General features: G+C 34.9%; 1 long non-coding RNA gene across 2 annotated transcripts in view; it reads left to right on the forward strand.

Annotated features, from left to right (window-relative positions):
- LOC141942122 (uncharacterized) overlaps positions 1 to 25,520 on the forward strand; it is a 68,745-nt gene extending 43,225 nt beyond the window's left edge. The window contains exons 2-4 of one of the 2 annotated variants that reach the window (XR_012628531.1): positions 7,794 to 7,825; positions 7,973 to 8,080; positions 24,385 to 25,520. This is a non-coding gene — a long non-coding RNA (uncharacterized LOC141942122). The remainder of the gene's footprint in view (positions 1 to 7,793; positions 7,826 to 7,972; positions 8,081 to 24,384) is intronic. The other variant, XR_012628530.1, reaches the window with a different exon arrangement.
- Positions 25,521 to 26,676: the final 1,156 nt, after the last annotated feature.

Raw genomic sequence — 26,676 nt, forward strand, 5'->3', positions numbered from 1 at the left:
TTTCTAAATATCCAACATTATAGAAGAACCCTCAGAATGCCTATGATTTACTCATATCTTGTTCATTCATATCAAGCCCAGTAATATCAAGAGCACAAAGAACTTGATAAATACATACATACATGTAAAATGAAGTTTCTTCTTGTTTGGAAATGTGTTATTTCTACTTGACATATACAGAAAGAGAACTGGTGTTGAACCATTTTGTTAGATAGCATTAGATATAGTTGCCTTTTTTGTAGAAATATGATTCATTTTAATTTCATAAAATGCAACTGGATGTGATTAATTGTATTTGAATATTCTGTATTAGTTTATAAAATACATACATTTAAAAAAGGTATGATAGACTCCTGATTTAACTAAGCTTTATCTTTTATGAAAAAAGTCATAGGAAATACTTTATAGCATAAGTACTTCCTAAAGATGTATATAACCTGATTCCTCATTGTAAGAGGTGCTAATGCATATATGTGAGGTCCAACAATGGTATCAGAGTAGTATGCTAAATTTCTGAAAGCTAAGTAAATATATGTGTACATATTTATGTGTATATGTAAACACATATGTGTATGATTTTGGACCTCTTATACTCATCACAGATGAAATCAGTGGCTTGACACTTTGATTTTCATGTTCAGCTTTCACGAATTCAGATCTTTTAGGCAGAGAATGAGTACAGTGCTCTACATGAGATAGTTTGCTTATAAACAAAGACTCTAGGGACTTTCAGTCAGAGAACATAAAATGAAGCAAGCTAGCAAATAGAATACATTACAATATAATGCATTTGAGGATATACAGGTTCAGGAAGAAATGATGAGTGCATCTGCATGGATACCCATCCTCAAAGGTGAATCAGCAGTGCTTTTGGTGGCACTGTTTTTAAAAACATCAGCTTCAGGGCAGTGACATGACCTATTTCACAGTCCATGACATGAGCCATTCATCCTTTAATATACCTGGCATACAGCTGTATAGGCTTTGTGTGTGACAAATGGAAATAAATTCCTTTTCTGAAAACAATTTCACAGTCAGTCCAGTATCTGTTTCTTGCAAGAGTTTCTTGCAAGAGTTTCTTTGCACAGGATGGTTCTCCCAGCTGTAATGGTTAGTATGATGGAAACAAGTCTTGTATGACAGTAGAAAGAGAAGAGATGAAGGAAATTCAGAAAGAATCTAAGGAGTAGAAAGAGATAAAACGAGAGATGTAGGCAGAGGTAATGTTTAAAGCACCTGAGAGAGTGAAAGAAGTCTCTGAACTTCTTATAGAAAAAAAACCCGACTAATACAAGTAGCACACAGAGAAGAAAGATCAGAGCTTGAACTGATGATTAGCGAGGTAAACAAGGGTTTCACACATAAGTCATAAAAAAATAGAGTCATATTCTTCTGGCAATCATGCTTTAGGAGTATTTTTTTGTTGTTGATTCTTTTGTCATTATTTGTTAAATCAAACCTGGTAACACAAGTCTAAGATAACTATGCTAGTTATCAACATTTCTCACTTGAACAAAGAGAATTTGAAAGCAAAAGGTCTCTGCTGCCTTACCCCTGTAAGAACAAGTTGCTTTGCCTACAGAATATGAAGTCTGTGAAACATTTTGTCTGGGCAATATTCTCTGTAGATATATGTGCCTTCCTTTATGCTGCATATAATTTGCTGTACTACAAGCTGTATCAGAAATTATGAAAAAGTAATAAATGACATACATTTAAATAAAACAGATGTTATTGAGTGTAGTTAAGATGTGTTGGACTGATCTTCATGTGTGTTTCATTTCACTGATAGCTTAAAATAAGAAGGAACAAGTTGATATGCCTCATACTGAAAGTTGCTTAACTGATGATCCTTCTCACCTGGCTGATAGCAAAACTAGAACAGCTTCAGTGTCATCAAAACATCCAGAGCCATGGTCATCACCTAGGGCATGAAGGATTGAAGAGAAGTTGCTTAGCTTTCACTTTAAAAACTTCACAAAGTTCACTGCTTCCACCTGAAAAGTTATCTTTGGGAATGTGAAATGAGGCAACCTCATCACCAGGATAGAGTGTTTATTGCTGATTTTCCCCCTAGAGCTACCTAACAGATAGAAATCTGGAGCTGAATCACCTCAGCTGCTGAATAGATGGAGTGGTGCCTGACTGGAAGCAAGAGAAGAGACTGTGATTTAGAGAAGTAAAGGGAGAACTAATCCCCTCCCTAACACTGACTTTTACAGTCTAGCTTTTTCAGACTGAATACTGGAAGTTAGATACATAAATCCAAGAAACCCTGGAGTAAGTGCCTCCTCCCACCTTCCTTACCATTAAGATAAATAGCAGTGTAGTGGCAGGACATTATTGCAACAGCTATTTCAGCTAACCAGGTGTACCTGCTTACTGTGGGCATCTGTGTGGGCCCTACTGTGACCTTCTTGCAGAAAGGTATGTTTGGGGCTTAATATGATGCATCCCATCCCTCTGTACTGGTCCCTCACTTTTACAACCAGTGCAGAGTAGCAGTCCCATCCCTTTGACCAGATAGAAAGAATGATATATTTTGCAATGTTAGCTTTCTCCATTAAAGCGGAAACTTTATTTTGTTGTTTTGTGAATGCAGATCTACTCTAAAATAAATATTTAATGTATCAGGTAGCGCGAATATCATGTAATGTAGAATGTGCTACTTGCATTTAGAAATATTATACTTTCATAATCACTGAATTACTGACTACTAGCTAATGTTTCACAAAATCGCTTATAAAACAACCATAAGGGAAGAGTAGAGGAAAAAAAAAAAAAAAAAGCAAAACCCTCAGTTAGCTTCTTTGACTAACTTTAGTTTATCAGCTTTGTTCACAATGTAACATTTAATACAGATCCTCTTCTCAAAGAGAGTTTTAGAAATAGTGTGCTGAACCTTCCTACTGTGCCTCATCACCCCAATATATGGCAAGAGACACATGGATTTGCTATGATCTTTCTTCAGTGTATGTAAGGTATTAGCAGCACGCCCACCTAATTAGAATCTAAGATTACTGACATAAATGTATTTGGCTGGCAGAAAATTTTAATAAAGTAGTTTAAGTTCACTTACACCAAAAAGATGCTGATTTTTTTTCACATTTCAAGGCCCATGGAGCAAGTGTATTTCAACAGAGTTTATCTGTGTGGAACATTATGGATGGCATACTGCTTACATTGAACTTGTCTTATCAACTGGTAATCCCCTTCTGCTTGATGCTCACCTTAGTGTAAAAGATTTGTCTTGCTATATTAGAAGCTGGACTCTGAACTGATCCTGGTTGCCTTTTCTACTGTTAGCGCAGAGGGAACTGTAAGCATTTGTAACTATAAAAATTAGTATTTGTTGTCTTCACCTTCTCCGCCTCCTGAGATCCCTCTTTCAGACTAAGAAAGACATGTCTAGAGGTTAAAAGACGTACGATGGTGGACAAATTGAACTTCAGAATTGAAAGGTCATTTCAAATAAATTTTGTATTTCCCCTGTGGTGGTCTGTTGCAAATAAATCTTGGTCTAATGGCTGCACTTGCACTACCTTGGGTATAAAAGATTAATAGATTTTTATAGAATCTGAAGCCTAAGGGACCATTAGATCATATAGCCTGACTGTCTGTATATCTCAGGTCATTACATTTCACCAAGTTGCCCTTATATTTGATCTGATAACTTCTGTCAAACAGAAGCACGTCTTCCAAAAAAGAAAGTCAAACTTGATTGCAAGACATCCATACCTCCTAAATTTATGTTAATAATGTGTATCAACAGCTAATAAGTAGATGTAGGTGTGATTTTTTGGGGTTTTTAATGGGGTAATGTGAATCTGATGGTATTACAGTCATTTGCACTAAAGGGTTTATTTCAACCGTACTTTTTTTTTTTTTTTGAGAAAAAAGAGGTATTAACGTTTTCAAGATGTAAACAATTTTTTTTTCTATTTCAATGACACAAAATAAATAAAAGTATGAACTGAAATAAAACATGTCAAAAGAACAATCCACAATTTTGATAGAGGGGAGAAATAATTCTAATTAAAAATTAATGTTCAGTCTAGACTAGGTTGAAAAGAAAACCAGTATATGTTGGAAATATGCATTATGAAAGCCATTTCCTACTAGGTCTTGTTAGTTAACTAGACATTATTTCAAAAATAAGGGCTTTTCCTTTCCCACCTCCAATTTATCTGGTCTCAGTTTCCATGAAAATCAGTGATGACTTGCATTTCTTTCTTGTGTATCTGCATCTCTACATTTGCCTTACATTAAATGAATTTTATTTGAATGGGTCAGTTTTTCAAATAAGCCATACTACTGTACTTTAATTTACTTTAATAATTTTATAAGCACTGATTTTATATTCACTTCCATATCATTAAAGAAAATTCTGAATTATATTGATATCAATCCCTACAGAACTTCATGTGGAACTTCAGTTCCATGTTGATTTCTCATCAGTAGGGAATTTTGAGTTCTGACAATATTTTCAGTTCTTTTAAGATTGATCCATCCTTGGAGTCTCCATTTTGGAGATACACAAAAACCATTTGGACATGGCCCTGGGCAACTGGCTCTAGGCAGCCCTCCTTAAGCAGGGTGGTTGAACAAGCTGACCTCCAGAAGTCCCTTCCAACCTCACCCATTCCATGATTCTGATTCTGGTAATAAACTGCACTATTTTAATTTAATGTGAAGTAAAAAACCTTATACCAGTCAAAATATCTTGTATAGAAATACTTCTGCATTAATTTAATTAAACAAACTCGTAGTCAGCTCACTTCTGGAATTCCCAGGATTTATTTAAAATAAATTGTCTATAGTCCATAAAACTCTAGAGTCCTCTCCTCTGAGATGCCAATTTTCCTTAGATCTTTACAGACTAATGGAGACAATATTTTGCTGTTTTAATAATATTCCCATTCTTTTCCATCTTTTTCAAATAAATAGAAAAAATACCACGAAGTGTTAATCCTATCATTCCACTTTGCAAATATAGCACAGAATAATTATTGGACTTTTGTTTGCATCACTCATCAATTTTATTTCTTTCATACGCCAATACTTATTGTTAAAATTCTTTAACTTGTAATTGATGCATTAAAAGTACTTCTTTTCCTTAGCCTTATCCCAAGTATATTTTCCCTTGATATATTCAGCATCTTTAATCAATTCTGCACATGACACAATTATACCAATTTTAATACATTTTCCTGTTATTACATGCAGCTGTTTTTCTTTTCCCCAAATACTTGCCTTGAACTCACCTCTGAATTAGGATGGACATTTAACTGAAATGATGGTCTGTCTTAATTGTGAAACTGTGCCTTTTCTGTTGTGAACATAAAACCATACACTCTGAAACAAACACAATAAAAGTACATCTTACCTTGTATTCAATTTAACCTTACTGTATAACAATAAATCAAGTTTAATAGCACAAATTACACCTTTTATTTTTGTTGTGTTATAGAAAGTGCACATTAATTTCTATATGATTCTTCTAATATAATATTAATTCTCTGTTAAATATGATGGTACTTTCAAATGAGCAACCTATAAAGTTGCACTTTCCTAATCTAAGGTAGGCAGTGCTTTATTTACAAGGTATTAGAACGTACACTGCCAGGGCTATATTGAGAAATGGTTAGAACTGTGGAGTGTGAAATGCCTAAAGATCTTCAACAATACCAAAAGACTCAGTTATATAGAGGAGGATAATCATGTACATATTGGAATGTCAAGAAGTATCTTATACATCATCATCATCAATAAAATAATTTATCATACCAACTTTCTTTTCCGAAATAGTATCTACTTATCTTCTGGGCTATTGTAGACTATATATCTTGAGAACTACTGCCTGATGAGTACATAACATTTTGTGAACTTTCCTAGGGACATTGTTCTCCTATTATATCACTGATCAAATATAATACAAGTAATTTGAACTATTGGGACATAACATACAACAGACAGTGTCCATCTCATATCTATTCACATAGCAAAATTCCTGTATAGATTTTGGCAAGAAAAAGCTTACAATATAAATTGTAAATGCTTATAATATAAATTAATTTGTTCTCAAGTCAATGCATTACTAGTTGTTTCCTTGGCTTGTCCTCTACTAAATATTTTCTTTCTTTTCATTCAATGTGTATTAATCAGATAGGTCTCTTGGTTCTCACTTACTGTAACAAATTTGTCTAATGTCTACTCTCCTTATGCATATATTTGCATATGAAACCCAAAGCAGAAATGTAATTAAAAAAAAATCCAGACACAACTTAAAAGTCTTGTTGTATAATTAAACATATATTACCAGTTTTTTTCTTTAAAAGACAGATTTGCTATTATGTGGTAATAGGATGTTTGTTAATTATACTCAAAATACATTTTAGAAATCACATACTTCAATTCTATTAAAAAAACTCTTGGTCCCTCTGTCATGGTGTAGCTGAGGCATTTCTTATTCAAGTCTGAAGCTTTCCTTTTCCTATCCTTCCATATCTACCACCTTATGTTAGCGGATCAGCAGGGATTTCAGCTATCAGGAGTTTGTTTATTCAGGAACGGAGAAAATGAAAGATGTACGTAGTGCTTTTCAAAGGCGTAGTGACGGTGATAATCTAATAGCAAAGACAGTGAATGAGCACATAGTTTTGGTTGGCTGGATAACATTCAGCTGTCAAGACTCAGAGATGATATTTTTATTCAGAATATAAAAGTAACTTTGTGTTCTACCTCGCTTCTTGGAATCAGTCATCTAGATGCCCTCTGGGCAGTCTCTAAGGCAGCAAGCCTGGATGTGCATTTACAAATGGATTCTCAGCTGTCTGCTGATGAACTGAGTTGAACTAGCTTGATGGATGTAAAATCACAGTGGCCTACAGTGCCCTATAGACAGAACTGGATTGTCTAATTTCTGCCCCAATGAAGTTTATTGGTGCCTAGTGTGCCAGAACGTGTAGTCACATTCAAAAGTAGTCTAGAATCAAATAGAAGAAAAAGACAAAATTTTAAGCAAGAGGTACAGGTCATAGGAATGTGATCTATGCACCAACTAGCACAATATTTAAATGCAGTTATAAGTACAGTAAGGATTAGGTTTAAAATGTTGTTTCTTTACAAAGAGCGGCATACAGTTCTGTGGAGGCCAGTCTCCAATGCCATATAAATTCTCACAACAAATTGTATTCCTCTGCATGTGAAAGAATTTTGACCTGTCATTTAAAAAACCCAAACACTTCTACTTCTCCCTCTGACTGTGCATAAATATTAAAAACATCCAGTGATGGTTTTCAGTAAAAGCTGAATTTAAATTCCTCCAGGAATTAATTACATCTCTAATTCACAGTAACTACCATTTGTATAAACATCATTGGTGTTACCTTTATCTATTGGTGTTACATCATCTAGTGTTACATCTGGTGTTACATCATTGGTGTTACATCATCTATTCTATTGAAAGATTGGTGGATCAAGGAAACTGCACATAGATACTTAATTTTTTTAAATACTTAAAAATACTATATATGAAAATTTTGTTCTAAATTATATAAACTGACATATTTATAGACTTGTATATATAAACTTAAATGCATTTATAGTTTAGTAAACTACATATTCAATATAAAAGGTATTTTAAAATATATTATGTAATTTAGCTTATACATTAAAAAGACTGGGATGCTGTACTTATGTCCCAGCACAAAAAGTGCACCTGGTAAACAATGTGAATTATTTATCTAGATGCTTTTGTGACACATGCTTATAAAACTGTGTTTTTATTTCAGACAAGAAATCATGATTCATTTAAGGACTAAAGGTAAAAGTGCATGTTTCGTATTTTATTTTGAATCATATCTAATTGGTTTGTTAAGTAATTATGTTTGTTTAATTGAAATGCAAGTTTAATTTGAATTTAAATATTTTGAAAAGTGTGTATTCTTTTACTAATACATTGCTTATATAGCACTTTTTCTGCAGATCTAAAATGGAGAATACTGAAGAAAAAAATGCTTTAAGCTCTACACATAACAAGGGAATCTGTCAGCTCCATTTCATCATGCAGTTATAAAAGGTATAACTACGTAATGGGGTTAATATACAGACATCTTTGAGCGCCAGTGGCTTTATTTACACTGGTTTATGGATTGTAGTAAGAGCTGTTTTTTTGGCCAAGGGATGCAAGTCCACAAAAACTTTCATAACAGCCTGCATTCATTGGCAATATTAGAGCTAATATCATTCCTGGTATGTGCTTATTAAGTTCATCACTTTGAGTGGCACTTTGACGTTTATAGCCTCTGGATGCCAGCTGGATGAGGTTATAAGCCTAAACCAGCAGTTTATACCAGTGTTGTTTTTCTGTATCCAAGAAGCGAGCCTCAAGCAGTCAAACAGAAGGAAGCATTTTCTTTTCCCATGAGCAAAACTGTTGAAGAAAATTAATTTTGTCTACATTTCAGTCTTCAGTGTGATAAAATTAATGGAATGTTAAGAAGCTTAATAAATAAGTAGTTTGGTGATTCTCACAGAAGAAAAGGACCTGTAAAGATATATAGTTACATGATAGCTTTAGTCATTTAAAGACTGTAATCTGACAACTAAATCTGTTCGTTACAGTAAGGAGTGTGTTGAAGAATTACAAAAGACAGTGCATTAAATTATACAAAGATATTCATAGTCACATACAGACCAGATTTGATCTGTCACTGATGATCTCTATTTGCATGAACGTATCTAAGCTTTGAAGACCAAACAATTTAAAAGATTTATTTATTCATTATACAATTTATTAACAATATGGTCCATTTGAGTATGTCCTATATATATAATCTGTGCCAACATTAATGTTTATCGTTATAAAACAAAATGACAACAAAAAGTGGCCTTTTATAGTTTTTGCTTAACTATATAATTTATTGCAAATGACAAACATGAAGCCCTAGATAATATCTACAATTTGCTAAATAAATCTTTCTTAATGTAGTTATCTGTAGCTAAAATGAAATCTTCTAAGGAATTTAAATTACATTTAAGTTACCATGGTTCCTGGTATTCCTTCCATCATAATGCAAATGAAATAAATTGGGCTTAAATGTCATAATAACATCAAGCTGTTCAGAAATCATACATGCCTTTTGTGATCATTTGATTCAGCAGGGTCTCAATGGTCCCTCTGAGACTGATTATATTGAAGAAAAACTAGCTTAAACCACCCATACCTACTAGATAACAGAATAAACACATCTCTCTGCCACCAAATGCTCACAGACTATGTACTGAATAACAAGTTGCTTTTTTTTTCTTCACCCCCAAAATTACTTGTTTGCAGGAATAAAATAAAACTAATTACGTCTACCTTGCCTTTCTCACATAACTAACCTTGAAGAATTTTTAGGGGATTATGTTTGCACATAGTAATCAGTAAATGTCCTGGAAAACACTCTTTCTAATGACCAAATGCATAATGCATTTTATTATTTAGGATTTGATTGTCAGTATATATATGTTCCAAAGCTCTTTGCTTCAGTTTGAGTTTTTATATATGTAAAGCAGGAAGAGCAAGCTTAAAAGAGAGAGGAAACTCCTTTCCTCTTGGTCAGAATATATTGTGTTTCTGGGATTTTGTGGATGCAGACATTCATAAACATGAAAACATTTATACTGGAATTGTGTGACCCGCCATATAGCAGTTTTCTTGAAATATGTCAATAAAAGGGACATAGACTCATTCTCCAGTAATCTGTTCAAAGTGCCACCTCTAAGGTTTTCTTTTTTCTCACACTTATAATTTCCCAGCATCTCATCTCTTTCATTACCACAATGTATTGAGTTGCAATATTTTCCTTGGTAAGCAGTACAAAACCATGGTTTTCAGGAATGTTCCTTTCTCTGACATCTCCATTTACATTTCCATTTCTAGAAAGATCAGGAAATAGAGAAAGTAAACTGTCAGAGAAATAAAAACAGAGAAAAAACCTTAAAAGACAAAAAACTTGTGAAAACTATTAACAATGTCTTCCTGTTTTGTTTTGTGCCCAGTCTCTTCCCTTAATACTATTCACTTAGGGAATTGTTGTATGCTATTACTGCTTGATCAGAGGGCCTTTTGCTTTAAGGATCTCTGGAGCCCATCTATTTGATTTAGTTCATACTGATATGAATAGGAGAGTGGAAACCAGAAAAGTGTTAAATGAAAACCACTATTACATTTTTATTTAAATAACTATTTCTACTGGCTAATCAGAAGTATTTCATTTCAAAGCATTCATTTATGGTTTGAAAAGTCACCAAAAGAAATGGACTACACACATACTCTATCTTCTGAGTAATTTCTGTTTAATTTACTGAAAGAAAGAGCAAGTTTTACTATTTCCAGTCCTCAGAGTCAATAAATCCATATTTTATTCTACCTCATTCATCTTGATGTAAAGAGAAAACTAGAAGATAAATTCTTGCTCAGTGGCCAAATCCTCTTTGAAAGGGTTAGTATTTGTCCCCCTAAGACATCAAATAGTGTCTTACTATTTGATTACTAGTCTATAGTATCAGTTCTGGGTATTTGGAGAATGCAATTTATTCACCTGATGTCAGCTTCTACCTCACAGACAGTGTGACATTATTGGGTTTGATGACTATCATGATGATATGGGATTTGATGGTATATGTAGCAGAGTCGATATTGCTTTAAATTTTTAAATGTGTTGACTGTGAACAAATGTTTACTTGAGAAATTTATTACACAGAAAAAAAAAAAAAAGTACTTGTGAAAGGAATGAGACTACCTTGTGAAACTTTTTTTTTTTTTTTCATTTTTCTCCTCACTGCTTTCTGATAGCTATTCTATTTTTTTGGCTTGTGAAGTTTATTTCACATAAAGAGTTGCCCCGATCCAATATTGGGGAGGGTTTTTAAATGATCCCAGGAGTAAAATTAAGACACAAATGAGGTCAGATGCCGTACAACCTTGTAAACTTTATTTCCCATAACAACTGATAAAAGCGATAAGACAGAGAGAAGAAGAAAGGAAAAGTCAGAATACCAAAGCAAGCAAACGGTAGAGATGCAGCAAGATTAATTACCACCACCGTGAATCCAGCAACATCTTGTTGGCTCGGTCTCAGTGCAGGTGATGGGGTCTTTGCTCCAAGATCCAAGCACTGCCAGAGTCCCAACTCCAAGCGATAAGATCAAGGTCAAGAAGATCAAGATTAAGATAAAGGTTCATCAAATATCAAGATCAAGATCAATATCAAGGTTCCTGAGAGAGAAGTACACAGTCCTTTTATTGCCTCAGTCCCCACGATTTCTCCAAAGAGTCTGCCCATTTCTACAGAGCTCATTGTAATATGTGCCACCCCTTGTTCCTCCATGCGCGCATGCCCAGGTGTTCACGGTGGTCGTGCCGGTGGGTGGTCGATCTGTGGGGTCTTCAGCCTCTGCACCTCTTCCTCACCCTGATTTCCTCTCCACCCAGCTCGCATGCAAGCGCAGCTTGGTTGGCATTGCCAAGGATGTTGTTGCTCCAGCTTTGGGTGGATATCGTGGTTTCTTCAGGGGCAATTTGTCTCCTTCAGAGTGTACTACTCCATGGCGACAGAATGTTGAGGCCAGGAAGTGGTAGTGGTGCAGTAGCAATGTTGAGACAAACACAGTCCCTTACAAGAGTGTATGCTAGAAAAATGATACATACAAATGACAATGTTCAGGAATGATTTTTTTCTCTGAAGCAGAGAATTTTTTCAAATTCATCCCTACTGAGACTATTGAAATGAGTGCAGCAGCACCAAACATGTTTTTAGATGTATTAATGAACAAAGGGGAAAATAGATCTTTTTGTTCTTGCTATTTGTTGCTTTTGTTTATAAGTGTCTTTTTTCCAGTCTTGGAAGCAGTACAGCTGCTCTGGTATAATGTTCTGGTCAAGTTCAACACAAACCCAATTATAGCTAACCCCCAAGCTTTTTGAAAACCCATAGGATTAGTGAGAGCCTTAATAAGCTGCCTAACTTGTAATCTGCTGTTTATCCATAGTAACTGGTGGGGGGAAAGAGAGAACAACCCTTTAGAAAGTTCTCAGAAGGTGTAATTTTGTCTTATATTGAATTAAGGCATGGAAGTTACCAGGAACACCCAAAAATGTTTTCTGTGCCACTGGTATGAGCTTAATTATTTCACTAGGTTACAGTCCCCTCAGTGGGAATTAAGACTGGCTAACCTTCTAGCTGAGAAAAGTTGCTGCATCAGGAGCTTGCTCTTATGAAAAGAGTTATGAAGCAGTACTCCATGGGAATTATTGTTACTACTTTTTTGTTTGTTTCAAAGACATCTTCCACTATTCTCACATGATTTTATGCTGAAAGAGAACAGTAAGAACAAGCCTCCAAAATTTCCTCCGAAATCAGACCTTGGAAAAAAACTTTAAAATTATTTTATTTTCATTTTTACTTTGACAGTCTTTTAAAAAAAATGCTTTGGCAATCATAGCAATGAAGGCTAACAATTTGTTGGACTGCATTATAAAAAGCTAATGGGCTGATGCAAGTTGTAAGGCATTTATATCATGACCAGTTTTGGGTGCCCTCATATGAGAGAGAGATTGACACCTGGACAAAGTCCAGTGGAGGGAAAATAAGATGGTCAGTGAGCTAAAGAACATGAGGAGAAACAGAAAAGTTGGTTTGTTGTATTTTTTTTGCCTGGAGAAGAGAAAGATGAGGAAGGGTGGAACCTAATTTCAACCTTGTGCTGTGTAAAACAGTTAATCAGAAAGTTGTGAAGAAGAGCTGAAATCTTTGAAGTGTATCATAAATGGGGAAGACACAGTGTTTACAAAGTGAAAAAATGCACAGGGAAATTGCATAAAAGGTGGTTAAGCACTGAGGCATGTTTCCCAGAGAGGTAGTGAAATCTCTGTTCCTGGAGGTTTTCAGATTTTTCCTTGACTGTACCAAGCTTTGTGCAACCTAGCCTGTCTTTGACATGAGCCCTGCTCTGAGCAGTAAGTTGATGTAGGGCTCAGATGACAGGTGCCTTTTAAAATAATCTAAATAACCATATTCTTCTTTAAATCTATGAAAATTTAGGATTCTGTATCCAAAACAAGAGTTTAAACAATGTGGAAAGAAACGGAGGCTTTTCATTTCAGCAGTATCATAATTTAAAAAGTATTTAAAAGTTAAGTGATAATTTCATTAAACAAGCAGATAAAAAATAAATGTTCTCAGTTCTGAGCTATATCAGGTTCCTGTTCAGAAAAAAACAGTGAATGATATTGTTTTATTTGTTATTGTTTCTTAACTTATCTAGGGAGAACATAAATCCTAGTAAGAATATAAGGTGGTACAGATTTCATATGGTTAGAGAAGTTACTGGACTGAGCTATAAACTAGAAGGCTTGTGCTTAATCTCAGTATTTTGACCAACTCTTCTAATTCTTTTCAGTTCAATCCTTTGGAAGCAATTATTCTACATACATTTTGCAAACAATGTAACTAAAAGACTGCAGATCCTTAAACAGACAGGAAAAAGAACTTGCTGCTAGGGTGACAGTCCTTCCTATGTCTTAGCCAGATTTCCAGAGTGACTTGCAGTATAGACACACCAGATGTTTCAAGAATACATGCTAACACAATTTAGATATTATGTCCTTTCATAGTCACAGTATGAATTTAGAGATTTCTAAGTTTATGAGCAAATACACGCTAACAGCCTTAACTCTTGACTTATCTGGCAAAGCTTTGTTTCTTTGCTCTACATCTGACTATTTTGCTAGACTTACTGCTCAATTTCTTTTCGGTGTTCATGTAGTCATTAGTTCCATACATCTAGCTCTCCTAGATCTGAATTACAGCTCATGTATAAGCAGTCTTTAGTCACCTATAAAAGCACCAATTTTTAGAAAAGCTTCAGTGCTGGTCAAGAGCTCTCTCAATGTCAAGTACTACTATTTCTGTGTCAGTCAAATGTTTTAAATAAGATATCAATGCATGTATTAATTAACCTATATGTAAATAATAAAAAATAAATAAAATGTATGATATATATTATATAATTAGACCATATAATGAATTTAAATATTTAAAAGAGCTTTGGTAAAGGGTAATTATGCTTTAAAAATCTAGTAAGAGTTCTTTGAGGTTTCAATAAATGTGTGAGTGACAGTGGTTCAGGAAGCATGACATAACCTTTTACTTTATCAGAATCACTCATAGAAAAAAAAATTATCAACGTCAAAATGATCATGATGGGAAGGTATGAAGAAACTAAACATGCATAGTTCTAAAGCAAATCCAGAACAGTGAACCCCTTAACTTTTTCTCAGTAGGTTCCCCCATAGGCATCTCAGGCAACCAGTGTGCATAAAGTAACAGTCTGAGAATACTACCAGGGAGAAAGCTGTTTTCTCCCAGTGAGAGGATCCTGTTTCTAAAAGTAAGTTAGCCTTTTCTTTTTAAGATAATTATTTTGAAGAAAGACCTGTTTGCAACTAGTGTGTTAGGCAGGTGACTGCCCACTAGCTTTCTAAAACATCTAATGTACCCTGTGTTCCTCATTCTAATTTGTGCTGTGCTTGTGCAGCGGGGTTTTTGGTAGCAGGGGAGGGGACTACAGTGGTGGCCCCCTGAGAGAAGCTTCTTGAAGTTCCCCCAGGTCCAAGTTGGACCCTTCTGTGGTCAAGGTTGAACCAATTAGAGAAGGTGGCTGTGCCTCTGCTATAACATATTTAAGAAGGGGAACCTGAGAGAGGATTGAGATTGGTGAGAAGGAGTTACAAGAAGGACACCTATGAGAACACTAAGGTCAGTGGAAGGAAGGAGGAGGAAGTGGGGGAGGTGCGCCAGAGCACAGAGTGCTGAAGTGTGGTGAGACAGCAGGGTCGACCCCCCTGCCACCATGGACATCATCAGTGGTGCAGAGGACCTCACACTGGAGCAGGTGGATGAGCTTGAAGAAGGTCAGGACTCTATGGGAAGAAGAAGCCCCCGCGATTGTAGTTCAGTGCTGGGAGGACTACAACATGTGGGGGTGACCTTGGGAAGAATGTGTCCCTGAGGGGATGACTCAGGATGGAGAAAGTTTGTGGAGGACTGTCTCCCATGAGAGGGACACCACATGGAGCAGGGGAGGGCTTCCCCCTCCCTTGGAGTGGTGGACTGACTGAAAACCCCCATTCCCTGCCCTCTGTGCCACTGGAGGGAGGAGGTAGAGATATCAGAAAAAAAAAAACTGATCCTGGGAAGAAGGGAGAGGTGGGGTTAGGTGTTTTTAAGATGTGGTAATGCTTCTCACTGTCCCATTCTGTCTGTTAAGTGTTGTTGTTGTTTGTGTCTTGAATTAAAGTGATGCTCTTTTTCTTCCCCTAACAAGCCTGTCTTTTGCCCCTGACCGTAATGGGTCCCTGTCCTAATCCTGATTCCTGGGCCTTTTGCTTCACTTTCTCCTTCCCAGAGCTGGGGAGGAAGGAGTGAGTGAATGGCTGCGTAGTGCTTAGTTGCCCTCTGAGCTCAAACCAGGACACAGTCTTGAATGAAATTATGGTCTTTGGAAAATGCTTTCACACAGCACTTAACAGTACATCATACTGGATAAAACCTCATGACAAACCGACACAAAGCCTTTGTGTCCCTAATAATAATTCCTGTTCTGAGAGTTTAAGGAATCTGTCCACACAAAGGTGAATTTTAGTTTCATGTGAAAGCTGTATCATAGTCACACAAAACCAAAAACAAACCCTGAAAAATCAACCAAAAAACCCCACCACTCATGACAAATACACGGGTCTTAAACTTTCAAAAAGGCTATGATGGTGGGTTAAAACTACAAATGGAAATGTCTGTTACTCATACTGTCTTGAAAAGTGAGCAGCCCTTAGCTCTTGTGTGTAAATTCAAGAAGAGAGGATACAGGATAAGCCTTTGCTTTCAACTTCTTTGATTTAAATATTTTATATATCTATAAACCAATCAGAGGCTCACCTTGATCTGAGTAAGCAGGTTCTATGTGAGCCATGGAGATTATAAATGGGGAAAGATAGATGTTCCTGCTTTGGGGATTCAAACATGCTTTTGTAAGAAGTCAATAAGATTTGTGCTGATGAAACAATTCAGAGCAGATGTTCTCTCACTCCTACAGGACATAACTTCATTTTGCTCTAATCATTTTAGCCACACAGTGTGCATCTACTTAAGTGGTGGAGAGTGCATGGTAGCAATTTTTTTGATGTGCACTCACTTACCAAGTCCTATTTAATAATATGTTATTGGTAGAGTGTGTTCTTTACATAGGGTGGGTTTTTTTTTAAGTTCTGGATGCAGATACTGTCTATAGCAAATTGCAAAAATATGTAACATATACGAAGATACAGGTAACATACTATAAATAACTTATGTTTATATAAAACATGCAGCTCATGGACTAATGCTAAATGTGTTATCCAACATTTAGCATTACACATGCATATTTATGTCTGAAAGATAGTTTCAGATATTCATGTCTGATGCATGTGATTTCAATATAAAATCCATGGAATTTGCAATAAAATAAGTTCAATAAGTATTACTAGGTTTTGTATGTTTGAAATAAGCTTACCTGGACACAAAAACTTTCTCTGCATGCATCACAGAAAATTAATGCATGTGGCCTTTAAAACTGTACCAGCAACATTAAATCTTGGAGTCTAGATATAAGAAAAATACATGTAAAGTGTTTTAGTCTATGATCTGTAGATTTTAGTCCATGATCTGTAGTCAAGATCAGTTTTGTAGCCCAGCTAAATTTTATTTTCTTGTTCAAAATATCTCAAATGATGGGACAGCCACCACTTCCAGTAGAAGATTACTCTGTACTTTAATAAAAATCATTTGAGAGCATATTTCCTTTATAAGCCATTGCCTTTTTGCTTGCCTGAGGCAGTTGCAGGTTTGGAGCTTCTCAAAACTTAGACAATGTTTTCACAATATGTTTTAAAAAAAGAATCCATGCATATTTATCATCATACCCATTTTTTGTTGCTGCTGTTCTTTCCTTCCTTTCTTTGTTTCCTTCCCAAAACGTACACATACTGACCCATAAACAATGTGGCATTTCCTTCCTGAGGAAACAGTGGACAATTTTTAGGGGGTTAAAGGAGTACCGTGACACCGAAACACCAACAGCTCTCCATTTCCATTCATGAGCAGATTAGATGTATTAATTTTATAGCTACTCCTAGAGATGTCAAAAGTGGTCCAGGTGCATGGAATAATTGCTGACCTCTTTCTTTCCCCTTTCTTTCATGCACCGAGGAAGATCTGAATCTATCCAAATGAAGACTTCATGTACACAAATGTTCTATTTGCATACCATCAATTAGCTTTTTAGATTAATCTAAGATTTTTCTTTTTTACAATTATATACAGGTTTGTCATTCTGGAAAAACATTTTTTTGTGTCTTTTTCCTTGAAAATTTTTCTCACTACTTCCAATATTAAATAGGGAAATTAAGTCCATTTTCTCCTAGATCTAATATGATGACTGTGTAGCAGATTCTCTAAATTAAATTTTAAATTTCTACTCTAGCTGTTGTAAAACCCAGCTCTATGATCTCCAACAATATAAAATTTTGTTTGCATTTCAAATGTGCCGGGGTCCTTATTTGCTCATGAGGGATCAGGAACGACACAACACCAATATGATGATCGAATCGTTCGTTTATTCTCCAATCCTGGTTACATTTATAGTACGCTAAGTTCCGTACACACGCACATCTGTACTCCGATAGGCTGCATACTATCTACACGGGCTGTTCAGGCGCCTCTACAAGCACTTGCATTGGTTAGTTGTATTTGCGTACATACAACCTGAAACTTACAAACTTCTCTACATTGTATCTTATTTTATTCAGACTTGTGTGCTTTTGCTGACCATAGTCATTCCTTCTTTTGCTGACCATAACTATCCCTTTGTTTGCTGACTTTATCTTGTCCTTGCACAGTCCTGTCTGCATTAGCTTCCTTCTAATGCAGCCCAGGACCCTACAAAATGCCTAACATTTCCTTTAAAAAAAAATTTTGACAAAATTCTTCATTTTTCGAAACAGTCTAACGCTATTGAATCAAAGTGTTGCTTTGAAATTTCTTCTTTTCTAAGAAATATATTTTTTTATGCCATCTTCCCTCCACCCTACATTATTGACTACTGTATGTCACTATCTAAAACTTGCTTTGTACTTGGCATTGGTGAGACTTTGGCTTCGACTACTGTGCCCAGTTTTGTTTGGAAGACATTAAGAAACAAACAAACAGACAAACAAAAAAAAAAGTGGAAGAGATCCAGAACAGAACAAACCAGAAAGCTTAGAGTTTTAGAAAGCATTATGTGGTATACACAGCTGAAAGAGCTAGGTGTTCCTAGATTACAAAAGGCCCTGAAGAAACACATAATGATGTTCCACCATACAAAAAAGGAGGGTAATGTTCTATTTCTACCAGGAAAGGATAAATCATTACATGAATAAAGAAAGCATACAGTACAAAGGGTGAATATTTGCCATGAAGAAAGCCTTCCTTGGAAATCTGAAGATGACTTTCTGTTTATAAAAATATCTATGTGTTTGGACCATGTTAAATATGTCCTTGTGCTTCAGGGACACATTATTTTGCAACCTTTATTGCAGTCTGTTAGAAGTGGCCAAGATACTAAACTCTGAACGACTTTCATGTATGTATAGTTTTTACTCTGCTGAGGATATTTTGTATACAACTGATGGCAGTTGTGCACTGCAGGTGCAAAGAAATAGGAAAGGAAGATCAGTCAGTTTTTAAGGCAGTAGAAATATGAAGTGTTATAGGACTCCTGGACCATATGTAAAATGGACTTGCAGGCTAATATAAGAAGAAATCAAACACAAATATTTGGCCCAGTTTGATATACTGAGGCTCACTATTTTATTTATTTAGTTTAACTTGTTCTTTACTTTGGGGGATATGTGTTGGGAGGATTAGAAGTGGGAAGAGCTATAAATTAGCATTAAACAAAGGCTATAGAGTTACCCTGAGACTTGTAGAGAATATGTCAATCCGTTTGGCATGTACTTGCAGTTCCCACTTCAAATAGAATGCACAAAAATAATAAACACTGAACCCACAAAGCTGTTTCCCAATATTTCATTAAATAAAAAGCTACAAACAAAACTAAAAATCTGTGCAAACCTGATTGCTACTGCCAGCTCTTTTAGTAATGATATTATTTGTGTTAATGGTGGAGCTACACATAAATTAAATTACCTTTAGCCATACCTTCAAATAGAATCAGTCCACAAATGTTTATACACTTTTCTTTATATGAAATATATTTTCAAAATAAAAATGTAGTTCTCCTCTGTAAAATCAGAGTTATGCAATAGAAACCCATGAAACTAAGGGCTGTCAGCTTTAGAGTTCTTTTGAAAACTTCTTCTTTTAACCTTCATCAATATCTATTCACAGTCATGCTTTCCTTTTATATCTACTTATTTGTTGAACTGGCTTGTGAAGTGCTTTGAGATAAGTTTGTGCAGTGTGCTACACATAAGAAACTGAAGAAACATGGTATTCCTCAATAGATGCAGATCTGGTGTAGAAAATTGGCAAATCTCTCAAATTCCCCTAGGCACATGGTTTACAGTAAAATGTTTTATGACTCTGTAAACATCAATCACAGATGCAGGAAGCAATTTTTTTTTTCCCTCTTAATCCAGATTTTTCTAATTCAAAAGCTGTTTACCGAGAGTAAACACATCATTCTGTATCCCCTTCAATTTTTCCACATTTTGGTTTTTGGTGTTGCTCCCAAGCTTCTCTGTTTAAAAAGATGCTTGCTGGAACAGAGCATTGTCTTTGTTGCACAGAAGATAAAAATGTAAGGGTTATGAAGTTCAGCTGAAGAAAATCAATCTGATATACATTAGGGGAAAGCAATAGTAAACCCAGCATTAATACATGACTTGCAACCATACAGCTAGTTATAGCAATTTTTAAATTTATGCTTAAAAAGAAAACAAATTCCCTAAGATTAGTATCAGATGATTAAAGTGATTAAAGAGGATTAAAAATGCTAATTTTTTTAAAGTAATTGGCCACATTCAGAATCAGAATAGGTTTCTTCATATCCTTAAAAAAAGATATAATTTGAACCTACAGGCAAGACCTTGTTTTGTTTTAAACTTTTATTTCTGTTACCTATGCTGATCTCAAAAGAAATGACAGGGGTTTAGTTTTCAAGCAGATTGAAGTAAATCTACCTGTAGGTACCTGTTAGGTACCTCTAGCACAAAGGCCTAGAGGTTTCATTCTGTGTAAGATGCACCAGAAGCATTTAAATTTTTAATAGAGGAGGATGTGCCCTAAATCAGTTTTCATCTCGTTGCATTTATGATACTGGAAGCAGTAAATAGGCTCCTAAAGCAGGCAATGTGAGTACTTCACTCTATATTTAGATCTCTTCATATTGTAGTTATCTTCTTATTTAGAGTACTTTAATGTTTAAGATCTACTTCTTTCCCTACCCTAATATATGTGTATAATATATATAATTTTTTGAGGTCAATTTAAATTTACCATGTGCATGATATTGGCTCAGAGAAGCAGTCTCTCCCAAGCAATCTTCTAGTTGTGCTTTCCATCTTCCAAGGAGGGGAAAAAAGTTGTTGTTACAATTGCTTTTCTCTCTGAGCAAACATTGCTGGTCGCTGTGCCAAGGCATGAGGTAGGTGCCAGGCAGGGTCGCCTCCCAAGCCTGATTTGCTCACCTGTAAAATGGAGTAAAGAGAATAACCATTTGCTAGTAATTACTGTACATCTGGTGGAAGGGCTAGTCAGACTTAGTCATAACAGGGTTTACACAGCCTCTTAGTGTTAATTTGCATTCACAAATAGAAACACAAGATACAACAAAATCTCTTAAAGAAAAAAGTTGCTGTCTTCTGATTGAGAACTCCAGTGAGTCCTCTAATTAGAAACATATTTGTACTGCTGTTGTTTCTAATTCTCAACTATTTAATTTATTCTCTGAGACTATTATTCTTATTTTTCTTAAAGTTCCTTTCATCTTTCTGTATTTTCTCACCTAAAGATGTGTTCCTTCTGACTTCACACCTTTAGCACTTGCATAGTTACAAATCTAATGTTACAAATGGGAGATTACGCCTTCAGGCTAGAAATAAAGGACAAGATTAGTGCAATATAATGAAACAAAAGAATATTTCTCATTTAAAACATGAGAAAAAAGCTTTATCCATTTATGTATATATATAAAGTGTATGTTTCAGCTATATATAATTTATACATATCCTGCACTCACATATAAAATCATTATTTGTTTCTAAATAATTCTTTTTCTGCAATTTTCATGGTATGACAGTTTTAAGCATTCATTCTCTGAACTTTTGATATTTCAGAATAATTTACTTTGAACCATTTTTTGCTAGAATATTCATTAATTTTCTTGCTCTGGAAAAAGACAAACAGGGTTTTTTTAAAAAAGAGGTGAAGACTACAGACTTGTGTTCCTTTAAATTAATGTAAGATTGGTAATAGACATTACAGATCTGAGAGAAAAAACAGCTGCTACAACTGGGAGGAACGCAGATTATATGGAAGTAAAGAGATGCTTAAAGAAGACAAGATGGAATTTAAAACAGGACCAGTCTTAACTTTCACTGGCACTGCCCAGAGCTGTGATGTAGTTCAGCTGTGATGGGAACCTGTGCAAACACAAAATGGGTTGGAAGACAAATTACTTTCTTTAGTGCTGAGCACAACAGGCCCTGGTCCAGTGAAGCATATACATGTGTTTAATCTATTAGTTCTTTTAAAATCAAGTAAAAATTTCTCTACCTTATTATTCTTTATTTGTTGTTAGACTTTTTAATTCCAGTAGTTTATGGAATATGAACACATGTCATCCTAGAAAATAGACCTTACTTATGGTAGACAGTATTATAACTATGTAAAGTGCTTCTTTATGTGAGGTGTACAGATTGAAAACTACCCAGTGAGTATTTGGACTAAAAGTTTTTTGTAAGCCTGACTTGTTAGGTTATTGACATACTGACTTTCCTTAAGGGAATGGTGTATGTATATAACTTCTTAGTATGGTGTAAAAACATGGCACCTTCCATCAGTTCACATTAATGAACACCATATGGTTTACTTTGGCGATCTTTTTCCAGATGGATATATACTGTTTAGCATATTGTGAATATTATCCTGAAGTGAAATAAAAACCTCATTAGAATGATTTAAAAAATAAAAATATTGAAAGAAATGTAAACCAGACAATTTCTTTCCGAGATAAGACAACAAAGATGACATAAACAAGCAAACAAAAGATAAATTAATTTGGAATAATAGGGAAGATGGAGAGAAAAATGAAAAAGGAAAGTTGGCCTTCATTTTAATTGTGGAGAGAGGACAGGACTTGAAAAATGAAACAATGGATCCATATGTGATACATGCAGAAATCTTTTCAACAAAAACATCTAAAAGTGGTTTCATTTATTTATTTATAGCTCACGTTTTAAAGAACTCTATATTCTGCATGCTTGCAAGATCACTTGGGTATAGCCAAGCCAAATTTGGCTCAGGAAATTTCATATTCACTGAAATATATGCTTTGAGATTTCCAAGTCGAGCCAATTTTAATGATAGTGTTCCAGATTTTTAGCAGAACAGTTCAATGAAATCTTAAGGTTTATTAATGGCTGGGGGTGGAAGAAAAAAACCCAAACCCTTAAGCTGCTGAAAGACAGCAGACAAGAAAAAGGTAGATCAAAACTATGGAGTAGGTAATACAGAATGCACGGCTTTTACTAAAACCATTTTTCATTAGAAAATACCCTCTTTTATAAAATATATTTAGCTGTGAGGTCATCTTCAGATTCTTGAAAATATTGTGCATTGTTCCTTCTTATTGCTTTGCAAGATAGTGACATTTTGGGTTTATGCATTCTTAGAAGACACCAGAACTCTATATTTAACATCCCAGTCTTTGTTATTAAAAATTCAAAATATCACAGGAAATGGTAGGAACAACCCATACCTTTTCTGTAGAGAAATATTATTTCATAATTTTTTTAATTCTCTTTTATACACTAGTTTCTATGCCTTTCTTTTACATTGTTATTGGGTCATGGATTGAACACCAATCCCTGAATGTTGGGCTTTGTTGTCATTAATTGAAGCAATCCCATGATACTATGACACAGTAACTTAATTTAAATGATGAGATCCTACAATTGATTCTTTCCTTAAATTTTCTTCAAATGTCTTGTCTTCTCCATATGTATTTCAGACTGTAAATTCTGTAAGAGCATGTACTATCTATTTTTCAGACATCTACTATACAAATCTGTGGAGTTTTTAATAAACAAATGCAATATGACAAGGCACTATAGGGATGGAGCTGTAATTTATACAGTTGTGTGCACACTTAGTGTGAGGATACTTTCTGCAAAACAGGAGGCTGTTTTAGGCAGTGATTCCTTCTCTTCCAGTTCCTCCTCTTGTTTTGCAAACTTGAAGAACCTGAGCTCTCAAGACTGTATGTAAGAATAGTTTATGTGAAAATATAAGGATTAAATACAATAGAAACCTCTTTCTTGTTGGACATTCAGCTGAACAGTGTCTTCTGAACTTAAATTACCATGCAAACAAGAGAGTTATAAATATCTTGATTATACATGTAGTTAAAACTCTTCAACTAGATATTTATCCTCAGAGCTTTCATTTTGCATAAACGTATGTGTTTCCGTTTAGACAATGTCATTAAAGTTCTCTTGAAAAAATATTCTAGCCCAAATGAAACTATTCTTTCACCTCAAGCTCTGAAGGGGCATTTGTGACAAAATATGAGCAGAAATTAAAGGTGATGTAAGACACAAAAAGTTTGGTTCATGTGGGGAAAGAGAAACCTCCAAAAGGTGTCACTTCAGGGGTTTAGCTACAGACCCCTGCCCCCTGCCCTGGAAAAATGAAACAGAAAGAGCAAACAGAGAGCTATAACAGTAAAAAAAATCAAATGGTTACAATAAAGTGAAAGGGTTTTTTGCCTACAGTGTCAAACAAAATTAATCACAGCAATATAGGTGTCAACATACTGTGTAATTTAAGATATTGTGTACTGACTGATATAGCTACATTCAGGTTATAGCAATGCTTTCAGTGATCATTGTTTTAGCTGTTATGAGCATTTGTGTGTGTGTGTGTGTGTGTGTATGTTGGGGAGGAGAAAGGCTAGACAGATGTAGAGAGTGAAATGTTCTTCCATTGGAAATCTGTGAAAATATAATACTAAATAATATTGTAAGTTCAAATTTATCATTAGGATTCATAACACTTAATTTGTTTTTCCTTTCAATAGATAGATTGTGTGTTGTACTTCTTCCAGAGAAACTACAGGAGCTCCATGGAGTGCATGGTTCAGCTACCAGTTGCTGAGTCTTCTGTGGTCAACCGACTTAACAGTCATTAATGGACACTTTTAATAAAATGGAAATCATGGAAATCTTGAATAGTTTTATATCAGATGCCAACTAAATGAGGTTGAACCTGTTGCTGATAATTCGCCCAGACTGATTTTTTTCAATGTGTCAGAGAGAAATAGGGTATCAAAAGGTGTTTTAAGGTGCTATCTAAAGATAGAAGTGTTTAGGTCAATAATCAAAATAATGACATCTTTTTCAAAAGGATTTTTAAGTCAAGTTGTAAAACAACATATTTGTTTTAAAATGATGGAATAGTCCTTCTTACTCAAAATAATCCAGGGGTTTTTTTTCAGTATTCATCTTTTTTCAGCTTTATTCCTTGTGTTGAATGTCTTAATCTTTATCTCTGGTGACTTCTATTTGGACAAGAAACTAATTTTTATTCTTGAACTATGTTCTACTATATTCTAAATCTAGATTGAGATCCCACTCCTAAATCACTTGCTCTGTTTTCTTATGATAAATTATTATTGTTTGAATGTATCCAGCTTTGTAGATGTTATTTTAAAAATATAGTTCTGCTGTCTTTGAACATATTTTCCCTTTTTTGGTTATTTCCAAAATCTTGTTTGACTGTGCTTTCTCATTATTGAATTAGTCACAAATATTGCATGTTACTGGAATTTTATGGATTTTTGTGTAATATGTAGGCTACAGCTTGCTGAAATATTTGGTTTTGATAAAGCAGAAGAATATTTCCTTTCTCAACAGGCATTACTTCTTTTTAATCAGGTCCAGAGTGAGAAGTGTTGCTAAATGTTTGATATGAATCGTTGTATATTTTTCTAATTTAAGAAATATGAAAGTCAACCGATTATATCATTAAAGCTCTTTACATTGGAACTTTAGGTGTAAGTCAATGGTAAGTTTTTACATTGCCTTACTAGTGACCTCACAGCCTGTTTTAGCAGACAGACCTTTTTAGAGACATAAAGGGTTTCTTTTTTTTATTTTCTCTTTTTTTTTTTTTTTGTCATTTTTTGCTAAATAAAAGTTCACGTGTCTAACTGTTCAGTGTTTTCTTGTCAAGCAGTTTTTTTCCAGATACTTTAATGCTTTATGTTAAAAGAGAGAGAGTGAAAGAAAGAGTGCAAGTAAAGACAAGAGTTTAGGATTTCTCTCAGTCACTACTATCTGAAAGTCATGTCTCACGTGAAGTGACTGGACCAGCAGTATTCATTTTCATTGTGCTTATTTGTTCCTGTGAACACCCCAATGGATGGGTGCTGTGTTACGTGGTGCTTTAGCAATGGGGCTATTACAGACACCGTGTTAAGCTGAGTTCAAGGAACTCATTCATCTGACTAATTGCACTGGCAATCCAGAGTGAATGTGCTCTTCTTACAGCAAAATACTAACCAAGATTCTCTAATACCTTTCATGCAAACTCATACTCTCTCTATTTTGTGAAGAGATGGCATGGACAAAATCACTGCCAGTATGAATTAGGGTTAAGTGAGTTAATGAAAAAAAGAAAAAGAATGAAAATGGAGTTCAGATTTTTGTTTTCCTTTTTTTCAAATTTATTGAACCTACATTGTACACTGTCTCTGAATGAGTTTCAAACTAGTATGGAAGTGAGACACAAATTAAAAGTAGATGCTCAATACTGCTTTGTAGTATAGAACATAAAAACCTTTACCTGTGAATAGGCAAATCTGGGATGAGCCAGTCATATAAATACATGTTCCAGAGTATGCTGGAAGCTATTGAAATTACAAAATTTAATACATATTTGACAATAAGTATTGATCTGACTCCCCAAAGACTATCAGATTAAACTGAATCTGCTTAGTGTGGCTTAAAATGCTTTTAACAGCTTTTTGTGTTAGTAAGAACTGAGACAGCATTTTGTGAAAGGGGTAATGTAATAAATCTATTCAGTAGTCAAACCTAGGGATCAAAAAGGTGTAGAATACAGTTATCAACATCAGTTCACAGAAGTCCTGACTGAATTGTGGTTAGTGACTTTGTGTATGAAGTCCCAGCAACGGGCAAAAAGCAGTACCTTGGGTGGCCTTGAAATAAGGTAGAAAGAACTTCAAAGGAAAAAGTCAAATTTAAATAGAGAGTTCTTCCATTTTTTTGTTTAGCCCAGAAACACAAGGCTTAATTTTCCAGAAGGTCATGTTTCCCAGAATTGGCCATAAAATAATTCTGAAATCCAT

Source organism: Strix uralensis, chromosome 4, assembly GCF_047716275.1.
Source record: "Strix uralensis isolate ZFMK-TIS-50842 chromosome 4, bStrUra1, whole genome shotgun sequence".
NCBI lineage: Eukaryota > Metazoa > Chordata > Aves > Strigiformes > Strigidae > Strix > Strix uralensis.